At 44.2% G+C, this 11423-nt stretch overlaps 1 long non-coding RNA gene across 1 annotated transcript; it reads right to left on the bottom strand.

Moving 5' to 3' along the window:
* Window positions 1-760: 760 nt before the first annotated feature.
* On the bottom strand, window positions 761-4026 carry LOC142777152 (uncharacterized). The gene is made up of 2 exons (XR_012887949.1): window positions 3847-4026; window positions 761-2725 (listed from the first exon to the last, which is right to left on the bottom strand). It is a non-coding gene; the product is annotated as an uncharacterized LOC142777152 (long non-coding RNA).
* Window positions 4027-11423: the final 7397 nt, after the last annotated feature.

The following is an 11423-nucleotide window of genomic DNA, read 5'->3' as shown; positions in this document are numbered from 1 at the left end:
ATTTAGGAGCTAGAAAAGTAGCCAAAGATCATTTCAGCTTTGCTAAATTATCATGGCGTTGTGACACTTGAAGATACAAAATTATACATCACAGCAATGTTTATCGTCCCAAATACAGTAAAAGAATTCAGGTGTACCAACAGCAGAGTGCAAGTAATCGAGTTCACTTTTCCAGCATGCCCCACGGCATTGTTATTGTAGAGTGAGCAAGGTACTTTGAATTTATTGGCAAATTCAGCGCAGTTATTTTTTGAATTACCTTAGAGTACAGCAGGTAACACCTTCAGACATAGTCCAAATTTGACCATGACGATCGCGAGAACTGCACTCTAAGCCAAAACGGAGCAACAGGGGTATAGGGGTTGCTCCTTTCAGGGAGCAATTGCATTGCCACTCCCATTACTCTCCTAAAAGGAGTAACTGCAGAGGGAGGAACCGTTGCTCTCCTTTCAGTTCCTCCTTCGGGGGATGAACAGTTACTCCCTCCAGTTCCTCCCTGCAGACCAACAGTTACTCCCACCAGTTGCTCCCTGCAGACCAACCATTACTCCCACCAGTTGCTCTTCTAAGAGCAACAGTTACTCTTTACCGTTCCTCCCACGTGTTCGCAGTTACTCTGAAAACCAACTGCACATGCTTCCAGTTACTCCTTGGGGAAATGAGTATTTATCTCGAGTATGCTTGTCACACGCTTAACACATGGCGAGAGCTTCTTGGAAGAGCACTGCTTGGGTGCTTCTAACACAAAAAGTGGACAATATTGAAAGGAAAATAAATGCTTTATTGTTTTTTTTATGAGGCGACGTGTGACCACACGTAAAAGTAGACTTCGCCACACCACAGCCAGCACTAAACAAACACCATAATACATCAAAGGTTTTCTGCGTCATCCGTGGAAAAACAATCTTGAATTTCTAGCATAGGGCAGTCTGTGTCATCATTGGTGAGAGAAAGGCAGCTTCTCCAATTCTGAAGAACTCAAGTTTCGCAGCTGGTGTTTCCATCAGGCTAGCGCAGCAGAACGTCACCGCAGGCATATGTGAAGCATCTCATTGCTGCAAGAAAAAAAATAGAAGTGTGAGGTTAAACATGCCAGAATCAATTCATAACAATGAGTCACACACACTGCAGCAGCGCTTACATTCTAGGATGTCTACTGCAAAACGAAATGTGAAAAAAAGGAAGGTTCGGCCAAACGTTACATGGCAAGCCATATAAATGCTGATGTGGTAGACGCTCTTCACATGATGTCTCAGACAGCAATATTCTGGAAGAAAATGTGCAGCACCTCAACAAGGCATATTTGTAGCAGTTAAAGATACCCTTAGGTTCAGTTAACTTGTTTCCTATACACAGCTGAGTGACATTTCTATGAGCCCATTCACCAATGGGCATTCTAAATGAGGTCATGTGTGTGGCAAATAACACGTACTGTCCGCTCATGTTAAAATACTTATTTAGCTCGTGCACATAGTTGCTCTCGATTCTACTGTTCTATCATACGCTGCTGCGTCTTGAATTGTGCAATACCTGTAGGCACAAGCCAAGCATGCAAAGCCTGCTTGAAAGCAACCATTTGCAGAGGCTACATGATAATCTTCAGTATATTTTTTTGTACCTGACGCAAACGGCTGGACAAAACTATAGACAAATAAATGTAGACCGTGCTACCTTCAAAAAATGCTTTAAATTTAGAAAACTAGGGTGCATTTGTTCACTCGGTTGACGAGTCACAGCCACGAGATATGTAAACGAAGCAATATATCTTAAGGCATGCACAGATATTCTGATTCTTTGTTTGACAGTGTCACAGATAGCTTGCCAATACATATATATTTGAGAGCAACAAGATGTGAAGCTTTTATTAGCTCAACGTCTTGTTGGTTCACAGCCAAACAGGTTACTGCTTGTTAGACAAATTGGAATAAGCACACCATAATTTCCAAAAAAAAAGCATTATTAGAAGTTAGCTCTTGGTGTGAATGTCTGCCTATTTATTTTGTACTGCCTTCTACATGTGCCACAAAGACATTTGTTGAGGATGTGCTACCAGTCAAGCCAAGATCGCATACTTGGTCAATGTGATGGAAATACAAACATAAGAAACACTGCCACCTCTAGTAAGAGCATAACACTTCAGTATCTTGGACTAGCAAAGAGGTGCACAAGAAAGTTAAGCCCACTCTTGCGGAACTTTGAACGCGAATATTTCAGAGTGGGGGAGGTCAACATGCTGTGGCACTTTTAAACCCACGAAACATCTGCAGAAAACAGGGTAAAGGCAAGTCAAGAAACGCTGTTATGAAGGCCTGCGCATGGACAGATTTGTGAATCTAGGCCCAAGTGTTATGCTTTGTGCAAGCCAAAATCCATGTAAATAGGGAAAGCATACTTTTAGGAGTACCAGCGTAAACAAATCTTGGCAGTTGGCTTTTTAGTACAAACAGCAATCCCTGCAATGAAAACATAAACATTTTATCTTAACGGTAACAGTGTGAGCACACACACGGGCCAGCGGAGCCATGTCGAATTGTCAGTGCCAGTGTAACCATGTGGCATAATGAACTATTCTCTGGCCAACACATGCACAGTTTGCCCCTAAAAAGCGATGCTTTCATATACGTAGTACAAAAAGTCTGCACTTACCAAAATTCACTTGCTTTCTGTACTTTAGCATGGTTGGGAGCATCTTTATCTGCAGTATAACCAAATTTGTGTCATATCCCTGAAAAAAAAGTAAAAGACATGCATTAAATATTGTTTCATTTGGTAGCAGTGAAGTCAGGTTAAGAACAGCCAAGTGGGAATCAGCCTAATTATGTGCATGCGGCAAATCCCAAACGGCGTTATTGAGGTTGTCGAAATTTTCGTCGATTGGTATTAACGTCGATATGTGACTTCAACGGCATGCCAAGTTTTCACAGCGCATAAAGATTTCATGATGCAGAATAATGACAGCGCTAACGAGAACATACAGCATTTATGATTGTCTTTTACAATATTCAGTTTTGCTAAGGTTTTGCATCACTAAAGAAATCTGAAAGATTTGGGTCATTCCTCCTCCAATTGTTCTGTCAATATGTAAACTGCTCGCTTGATGGTGCGCTTATAAAATAGTACGTTCAGCGCAAAGGTGAAGCAAGTGACGCAGTGATGTGGGCAGATTTTTTTTTTTTTTTTAAGGCGTGCGGGGAGGGGGGGGGGGGGGGGCTCCGCTTATCTGAATAGGCCGGGCAAGCGAATATGGTCGTCAATTTGGGCTCCCTACGCCCGGCCTAAAAAAATTCTGTGCGTAACCGCCTGGCTATTCCAGTGAAGTGATGCGACAATGATTTGTTCACTTACTGATTTACATACACTTTACATCTCTAAAAAATGCGGCCCAAGGCCCCAACACTCAGCCGTTAACATTGCATAAAGCCAATGGTAGAAAAGTGCCAGTATGAATGCAGCTACAACCCCGCCCCAATGTTTTTTCAAGCGAGGTGGTGTTGCGGAAATGAACTTTTAACTGCAAAAGTACACTGGCACTGCAGTGGTGACAGGGGAAGCAAGAGGGTATGCAGGCGGTAATAGAGGTAATTTAGTCCGATACGGCTAGCAATGGATACGGTGAATAAGAGCAAATCATTTCTCTTTCAATAGCGCAACCACTCAACAATGTATTGTAAGAGCATAAATGTTGCTGGAAATGCCACTCACCTGCACGCTGATGCATGCACAGTCCTTTGTCCGACGAGCGAACAGGCTTGCAGATAGCTGAAGACGTGTTTACGATGTGTTTGTTCCACCCAGCAGCAAAATCCACAACTACTTCGCGCTCCATAAAGATAAATATACACTAACCTTCATCACGAATAAGTAGAAACGCAAATCTGCGACACACACACACGATCAAAACATAGCTCACAAGCTGGCACGTCCATGTGCTCCCCAACCACAGACCATATGAAAATGAGTAAGTAGTGCGAACGCGAACCTAGTTGCGCCGAAAAAAAAAAAACGTCGAGCAGTGGCAGCACAGGCGTCAGCGCAATAATTTCAGTGTGTTCTCCTAATACAATTATAAAAAAACTGAAGTACACTAAAACTCATAAATAAATATAAAAAGTTTAGTGTAATTTTTGTTTAGTGCTAGTCAACATAAACACTGAATAAAAATTACTTTGTAACTTACAGCGTTTGCTATACTAGCGCCACACTAGTCGTGCGGGCGCAGATGGCGCAGATTTGTCATTCTGTCCTCAAACTACACGGTGAAGCGTGCTACTAAGTGTATGGCTGATGAGAAACGCGTCTGGGTCCGCTTTTTTTTTTTCTTCTCCGATATATTTGGGCAGGGGGGGGGGGGGGGGGCTCCTTATGCACGTGTTTCGGTGCTTCATCGACTTTGACGCCCTTACTTCGCGGACGAACGGCGTGTCTAGGCTTTTTTTATCGTTGTTTTACACGTGTTTCGGCGTTCGGTTCGCTTTGACGTGCCAACTCTCCATTCTGCTGCTGCGTGTGTTAGGTATTTGCCGTACTGTATTCTCAGGCCTTCTGTGTTCAGCCAGCGCTGCTATCTCATTATCTACGGATGCTAAAATAAATCACTGTTCTGGTTTAATGAAGTTTGGCACACATAACAAACAATAATCTGGCCCATGAATATCAATGTGGGCGGCATGCATATTTGTGTGCGGTGTCCTGCCGGGGAGTAACCATTGCGTGACGAGAGCATTTACAGCGGTTCCTCTTTCCGTTGCTCCCTTACAAACTTAAGATGAATACAGTTGCTCCCCCATTCTCGAACAAGTCGGCCATCTTGTTCCGCTTGGTCTTTTCGGAGAGTAACAGTCGGTCTGAAGGAGTAAAAACAGCCGTTGCTCCCATTTTGGCCATTTTTGGCTTAGAGTGTGCGTGCGACACTTGATTCCTTAAATAACTTTTTTAAAGGCACAACAGCAAACACTCTATACGATTCTGCGTTCAATTTAGAAAAAAAAAGTTTCATTGCCTTGTCTGCAATTTCTTAAGTGAGTACCTGATGAAACTCGGTAAAAACGTCTATATTATGACATATTAAAATCGTTTCCGATTCTGATTTCGCTCCAAAATACCATTGCTGGCATGTCGGCACTCACATTAAGTTGACGAAGCTGCCGTACTTGCTCCTCAGTACGTGCTCGGGGCAACAAAATGCGTTTCTTGGCGTGGTTTTCACAGCGTTCATCATATTCACCCCATAACAAATGACGCGATGTGCCGCCTGCAGCTATATAGATTCACCGGAAAAACAAGACTGGCTGGATTCTTCACATGAAAATGTTTTTTTATTGTGTCTGTGTTAATAGATCACGCGAACAACAGCTTACACGTATTCACGTGAGTAAGAAACGCATTCAGTGCATTGCACACGCACACGGTAATAAAAAAGGGGGCCTGTCATTTGCAAACAAATAAAATAGAACAGTCGACATAACAAACATCATGGCTGAAAAGTGCAGCAGCGTCGGCAGTGAACGTAATAAAGCAGAATGAAAAAAGACTGCAAAAACAGCAGGATGCGTGTACTTTGCGCAAGTCTTCTATTAATCGCACGAATCCACTTTTCGCCAACTTTCACCTGGGGTGGCGCCACCTATACAGCTCAGAGCAGTAGCGCGTGAGGTGGATATCGGCTAGACAACCTGAACGAGTTCCCCACCAGCTACGTATTACAGTGCTGCCTAACCTATGCGAGCTCTATTAATATTTGTAAAAGTCATGGCGGCCGGGGCGCGTTTTGGGCCCACGTGAATGCGTCCAGTATACTGCGTAAAAAATGCGAATACAAGGAGGGTCACTGAGTCGTGGTTTTAGCGTATATTAGCCGTTGATGTCAGCGCCAGAACAAGAGCCAAAAAGTAGCCAAGTAGCCAACGTCATTTTTTTTTGTTGCTTGCTGCGGCTTTTACAAAGTTGCCAATTGGCGTCAAGTAGTAAAATCTGGCCGCCCGGGCCAGCCAATGTGAAAGGCGGTTGGCAGAAATACCGGATAAGTGTAAATGTTGCATAGGATGTATGGATCATCAGTGTAAGTAATGTAGAAAATTTGCAGATCCCACGTACAGTGGGAATCGATTATATGCGAAGTGCGTATGAAAAAGGTTCATATTTCACTTTAAAATCTACAAAACGTTACGAGGCGGACATAAATTACGCCATACATCACATCCATGTCAGGATTATCATGTTTAGACGTGTCATTTACCTTTGTCGTCAATTCATGCCAAGTGTTACGTAATTTAGTATATGTGGAGCTTGCGAAACGACCGTGACCATGCTATGAGCGCAGCGTGTAGTCATATTTTACATGACACGCATGTCATGAGTATAATGTCTGGTGGTGTCATTTACTTCCGCCATCACGACACGTGATTTGTGGAGCTGGCGAAACGGCCCCGAGAGCGCTATGAGCGTAGCATGTTGATTTGTTTTACATAGACATGACACGCATATGATGATTATCATGTTTGAACGTGTCAGTTACCTTCGTCATCCTATACGTCACGTACAAAATTTGGTATATGGGGAGCCAGCGAAACGGCCGCGAGCGCGCTATAAGCGTAGCATGTAGTCATGTTTTACATAATACGCATATCATGATTATCATGTTTGTACATGTCATTTACTTTCGTCGTATATTCCCGTCACACAATTTCGCACTATTTATATGTAAAGTTAGTAAAACAGCCGCGAGCCCGTCATGTGGTACATAGTGATGTTTTTACAGAAGCACTTTGACTTGGGCAAGTTTCATGGTACATAATTGGATAGGCTTCAGCTCAATTTAGACGAAGACCGTTGGAGACACACAGAACACAGACGAGCGCTGACTTACAACCGAGTTTATTTGCACTTGAACACGCCTTTTATGCGCCAAAACCGGCCTGTACTACCTGTACATCGAAGCGAAAAATAAAAGACAATATAAATGGAACCGAAGATCTATAAGCAAAAAAATGCAAATGCTTACACTGGGACCAAATATTAAAGATAATGCACATTTATATCAAACAAGGCAAACTGAACTTCGAAATCAAGATGGCACGTGATTTATACTCTAAAAACGGCCCCTTCAAAATAAAATGTGACGAAAAGCAGCGCTTCAAATGTTTTACTTGTCCTAGTGATAATTAAAGTGGGTGCCTAAAAGTAAAAGCGATAAAAAACACGAAAAGCACGTAGGGATGCGCCTTTTTGCCTCCTTCTTTATTGCTTCTGTATGCTTTTGGTTGTGCATAGCGCGGGTCTCCCGGGAGCGCAAGAAAGAGTTGTATTTAGTAAGTGACGTCGATATCTGTTCTGTAGGTTACGTATTGCTGTTTCATCTCCATGTGCTTTTTGTGTTTAACGATTACACATATACGTAAAAGTATATGTATAATCGTTTGCAAAGTTGCCAGGAGTAGTGTTTTTGCTGGCCGTTTATACATAGCTTAAGTCTTCCAAGTGGATAATCCACTTGGAAAGCCCTTTTTTTCTGCTGTCAATTAATCTGTGTCTAAACGACAGCATGGCACACAAGGAAAGAGAAGAGTAATTCTAATAAAGGTCGCAGAGTGATGGGTTACGGCGGGCGCTGTAGAGAAATATCCTCACTATAAAGGAGAGGGGATGTCACGCGAGAGTTGTGCCCGAAGGCAGGTGCTGCGGGTCCATTCAAGCGAGCGGGCGGCCGGGTGGTATCGGCGATGCGGGCAGATGAGGCTTGCGCAACCAGGCGCGCGGCTTCAGCTGTTCTCGTCTACACCGCAGCCGCGGCGCGTGCCAAGGAAGCGGCCGCTTGAGTCGCAAATGACGGCGGCGCGTGCCGCGTGCACCGTACCGTTCTTCGCTGCACTTGACCGCGCTTGCGGAACGCTCACCTTGTTATAGACGGCCATGTCCGCAGGCGCGGCTGCAACGATGGCCCCCAGAGGTGGTATATGCACGGCACCGTGTGCCCAGGTAAAGTTCACGATTGACGCTGACCCGGTGCTCTGCAGAGCCGGGGCCGTCTTTCCGCATGAGAGAGAGAGGAGCATCTGCCACCGTATTCGGTCAACCGTTATATGGCGGAGTGCGATATTATGGCGCATGCAACGTTTGCCTCATGCACGCTGAGCAGGTATGGAGCCTAAATAGTATAACACTGGGCGTTGGTATGGCGGCGCTTCCTTCAGGCGGTAATCTTGAGGCGCAGGTTGCCTGTAAACTTCGTGGTTTAAAGCGAGAGTAATGTTTTTTTCTATAACGCCACAGTCTCTCATAGGCATAAAATATGTGAAGCTTGAGATAAATGCCCACTCAGCTCTACAAGTGCACACAACCTGCAAAATGGTTCCAGTGTTATCTACAAAGGCGGAGAAGTCACTATTCTACAATAACGTGTAGACTGTGACAATTTGTCCATATATGAAGATTTTGAGGCAAGCTTCATACGTGGCGAAGTCTGTGACACTATATGATCGCTTCGTTTTCACCAGATTGAACTCGTATCGTAATGCCATACACAGAACACATCGCAAGACTTAGGCCATAAAACAGGGGCTAAATACGATAGCCTCGAATGCCTCCAACTTATTTCTTGTAGAGGAGTTTAAAAGCCTGCGTCAATCAGATAAACTAGCTATATTGCAAGTTATATTAGCTCTTCATGACAGTATTTTTTCTGTTATTTTTCCTAGGTCTAGGAATATTAGTAAGACCAAATGATATATTTGTTTGGTTTTGACATCTACCAATAGTTCGGCGATCCTGTGAAAATAAACTGCACGCAATCAGCGCTTCGGTGGCAACTCTGAGCAGGCACAGGCTGTTTTGACTTGATTTGATGCTTCGTGTACAATGAGCAGCCAGACAGATATTGCTGTGAACGTGGATGCATGCGCAGCCCAGAAAGATGTAAAAAGCGAGGTGGTTACAGGCAAGACATTGTTTATGTGGACGCTCCTTTTTGGCACTTAGTAAAATATATGCATAATCATGAACGCAAGCAAAAAAATGTTATGTTATTCACACGACAAACTTAAACAATGTCGAAAAAAAACGACTCTAAAAAAATGGTAAGAAATGGTAAAAGAGGCTGGTAAATATACAGTGAAAGTTATAACGCTTATAAAATAACGCTGCTCTCGCCTGTTTTTCCTCTTTCTCAAGGCTTTCACCACTGAGCTGCAAGTCGTAAAAACTGTCACTATTACTTTGATTAGAATATTTTGCCTTTAAAGAGTGCCACACGAGAAATGTATCACATTTGATAATGTATACATTAAAAAAGTAGAAGCAACAGCCAGCTTCTAAAATCAGAGGAATCCCTAACACATTCAGCACAATGTAGATAATGCGTGAAACCATGTTACGCCAAACAGAATCGCTTCTGGGTGACCTACTTCTCGAGAGTCACTTATCCAAGGGTATTTCGCCTTCGTCTTTCTTTGTCTTCTTCAAGGGTGGAACACGAAGAAAAGAAACGGAGGTCGGGGCACAAAATACTTGTTCGGCTATGCGGAAAGGCCGAGTAACGGTGCGTGGGGTCGACGCCCACTCCGGCCGGGGGCTTCTTCCTTCCTTTCACGCGAAGAAATTCATCAGATGCAGGACGCTCGACGTGAAATGCGTATGCAAAGGCGAAGACAACGTCAAAAGCGGACGAGAATATTTATCATGCGAAAACTCTTCTGGGCGCTACGAATGCGGCGCCCATTGCGAGCTGTCGTCGAAGCCCGAGCTTTCAAACGAGGCCTCGGAAGCTCGCACAGAGTGTATGCCGGTGAGCGAGTGGGAAAAAAAGAGAAAAAATTAGACACAGTACGCGTTTGAGAAGGGCCTCGGGTGCGTATTGGCGTCGACGTGACGGAGGCGAAGTTCTAGAGCTCCCTGTTAATGCACGCCGAGCGCACAACATCGAACACACTCACATCGGGCTCGCTTCCCCAAAGAAAAAGTAATAAAAAATGAAGTAGCTCCGGCCACGCAACAATGGTTCGTGGAGAGGGAGCGCGCGGCCGTGTACACGGGTGCAAAAATGGAAGCTGGCCCACTACTGGGTCGAAGAGGAGCTCGCACGGGGTGTGGTTTTCGCGCGGACTTCGTTCACCTACAGGACCGCCCACCAGAGCTATTGATCACGCCGCCCGGGGTTGTGCATGACGAGTGTCATCGAAAGTCGACAACGACGTCCTCGGCGGGCCGCGACACGATTTTCCAGTCACCCCTGGAGAAAAGCGTAAACGCATATCGCGCCCATCCGGAGGCTGGCCCGGGGGAAAGAGAGAGAAAGCAGAGGCAAAAGGCATAGTGGGCGACTCGGCGATGGAGTCCGGACCGGCTTGAGGCGGAAATAAAGAGGAGTGCTGAAAAAAAAAACAAAACTGGTGGAAAAAGAGCGTGAAGGGCACTTGAGACCCATGTACGTTTAGGATAGCACGCTGTGGGACCAAGTTCTCGGTTTCTCAGCACGGCGAGCGTTGACAAGTGGGCCTGTTATGACCGCCCTATTCAGACGAAGCGAGATCAGCCGCGGCTCCACTTCTTGTTGCGATGATCCGTGCGTAACGATGGGAACAGTTACTCTATGTGACGACCCGTGTGGAATCTTTATTACTGAATATATATATATATATATATATATATATATATATATATATATATATATATATATATATATATATATACAGGAAATCGGGAACCAAGAGGAAAATAAAAAATAACAGTGCATTCTTCGCTGCTATTGGGGTGCCCATGCTGTACTAATAAAATAGTTACAAATGCGTCAGTGCAGCGAAACAAAAAAGTATGAAGAATAATCACAGTGCAAATGTAAAAGTGGTAAAAATATTTTACTTTCCACACATCGACATGACTTCTAAATCACGAGGGGGAAAAGAGGTGGAGGGCATCACTTCATGAAGAAGGAATAGCACTTTAACGTATACACCAGCAGTTATATATTCTGGGGGTTTCATCAAAATTTGCTAGTATTGTCTAAACTTACTTTATACATTAAAAATGTTTTTAACAAAAAAATATGAACTCGGGGCCGATGTATAGGCACGTTCCATCTTCCCCCTGCCGGCGCGCACGCTGCAGTATGTTAAACTTATCATCTACTCAAAGTACAGCCATTTATATTTTTTTCCTATCGTACAATGAGACAGAGAAGGAGTGTGCTCCCAGTAACAACCGGGTAGCGGCCGGGATCGAATTTTTCCCGACTGATAGGTAATTTGATGCACGAGGAGCCATTACTATAGATTATGCAAAAATTTTCAATGAATGCTAAGAGGATCACGAGTCCGCTCAGAAGGATACATACAAGCTCGCTTATATATGGTCTCCTTTTAACGCTTCTATCGAATTACGCAAAGGGCTGTAAACATTCGCGCCTGAGGCATATGAAAATGGAAGCACTTATT

The sequence above is a fragment of the Rhipicephalus microplus genome, chromosome X (genome assembly GCF_043290135.1).
Source record: "Rhipicephalus microplus isolate Deutch F79 chromosome X, USDA_Rmic, whole genome shotgun sequence".
In the NCBI taxonomy this organism is placed as follows: domain Eukaryota; kingdom Metazoa; phylum Arthropoda; class Arachnida; order Ixodida; family Ixodidae; genus Rhipicephalus; species Rhipicephalus microplus.
The sequence above is the reverse complement of the archived record's forward strand: the minus strand, read 5'-3'. Positions and strand labels throughout refer to the sequence as shown.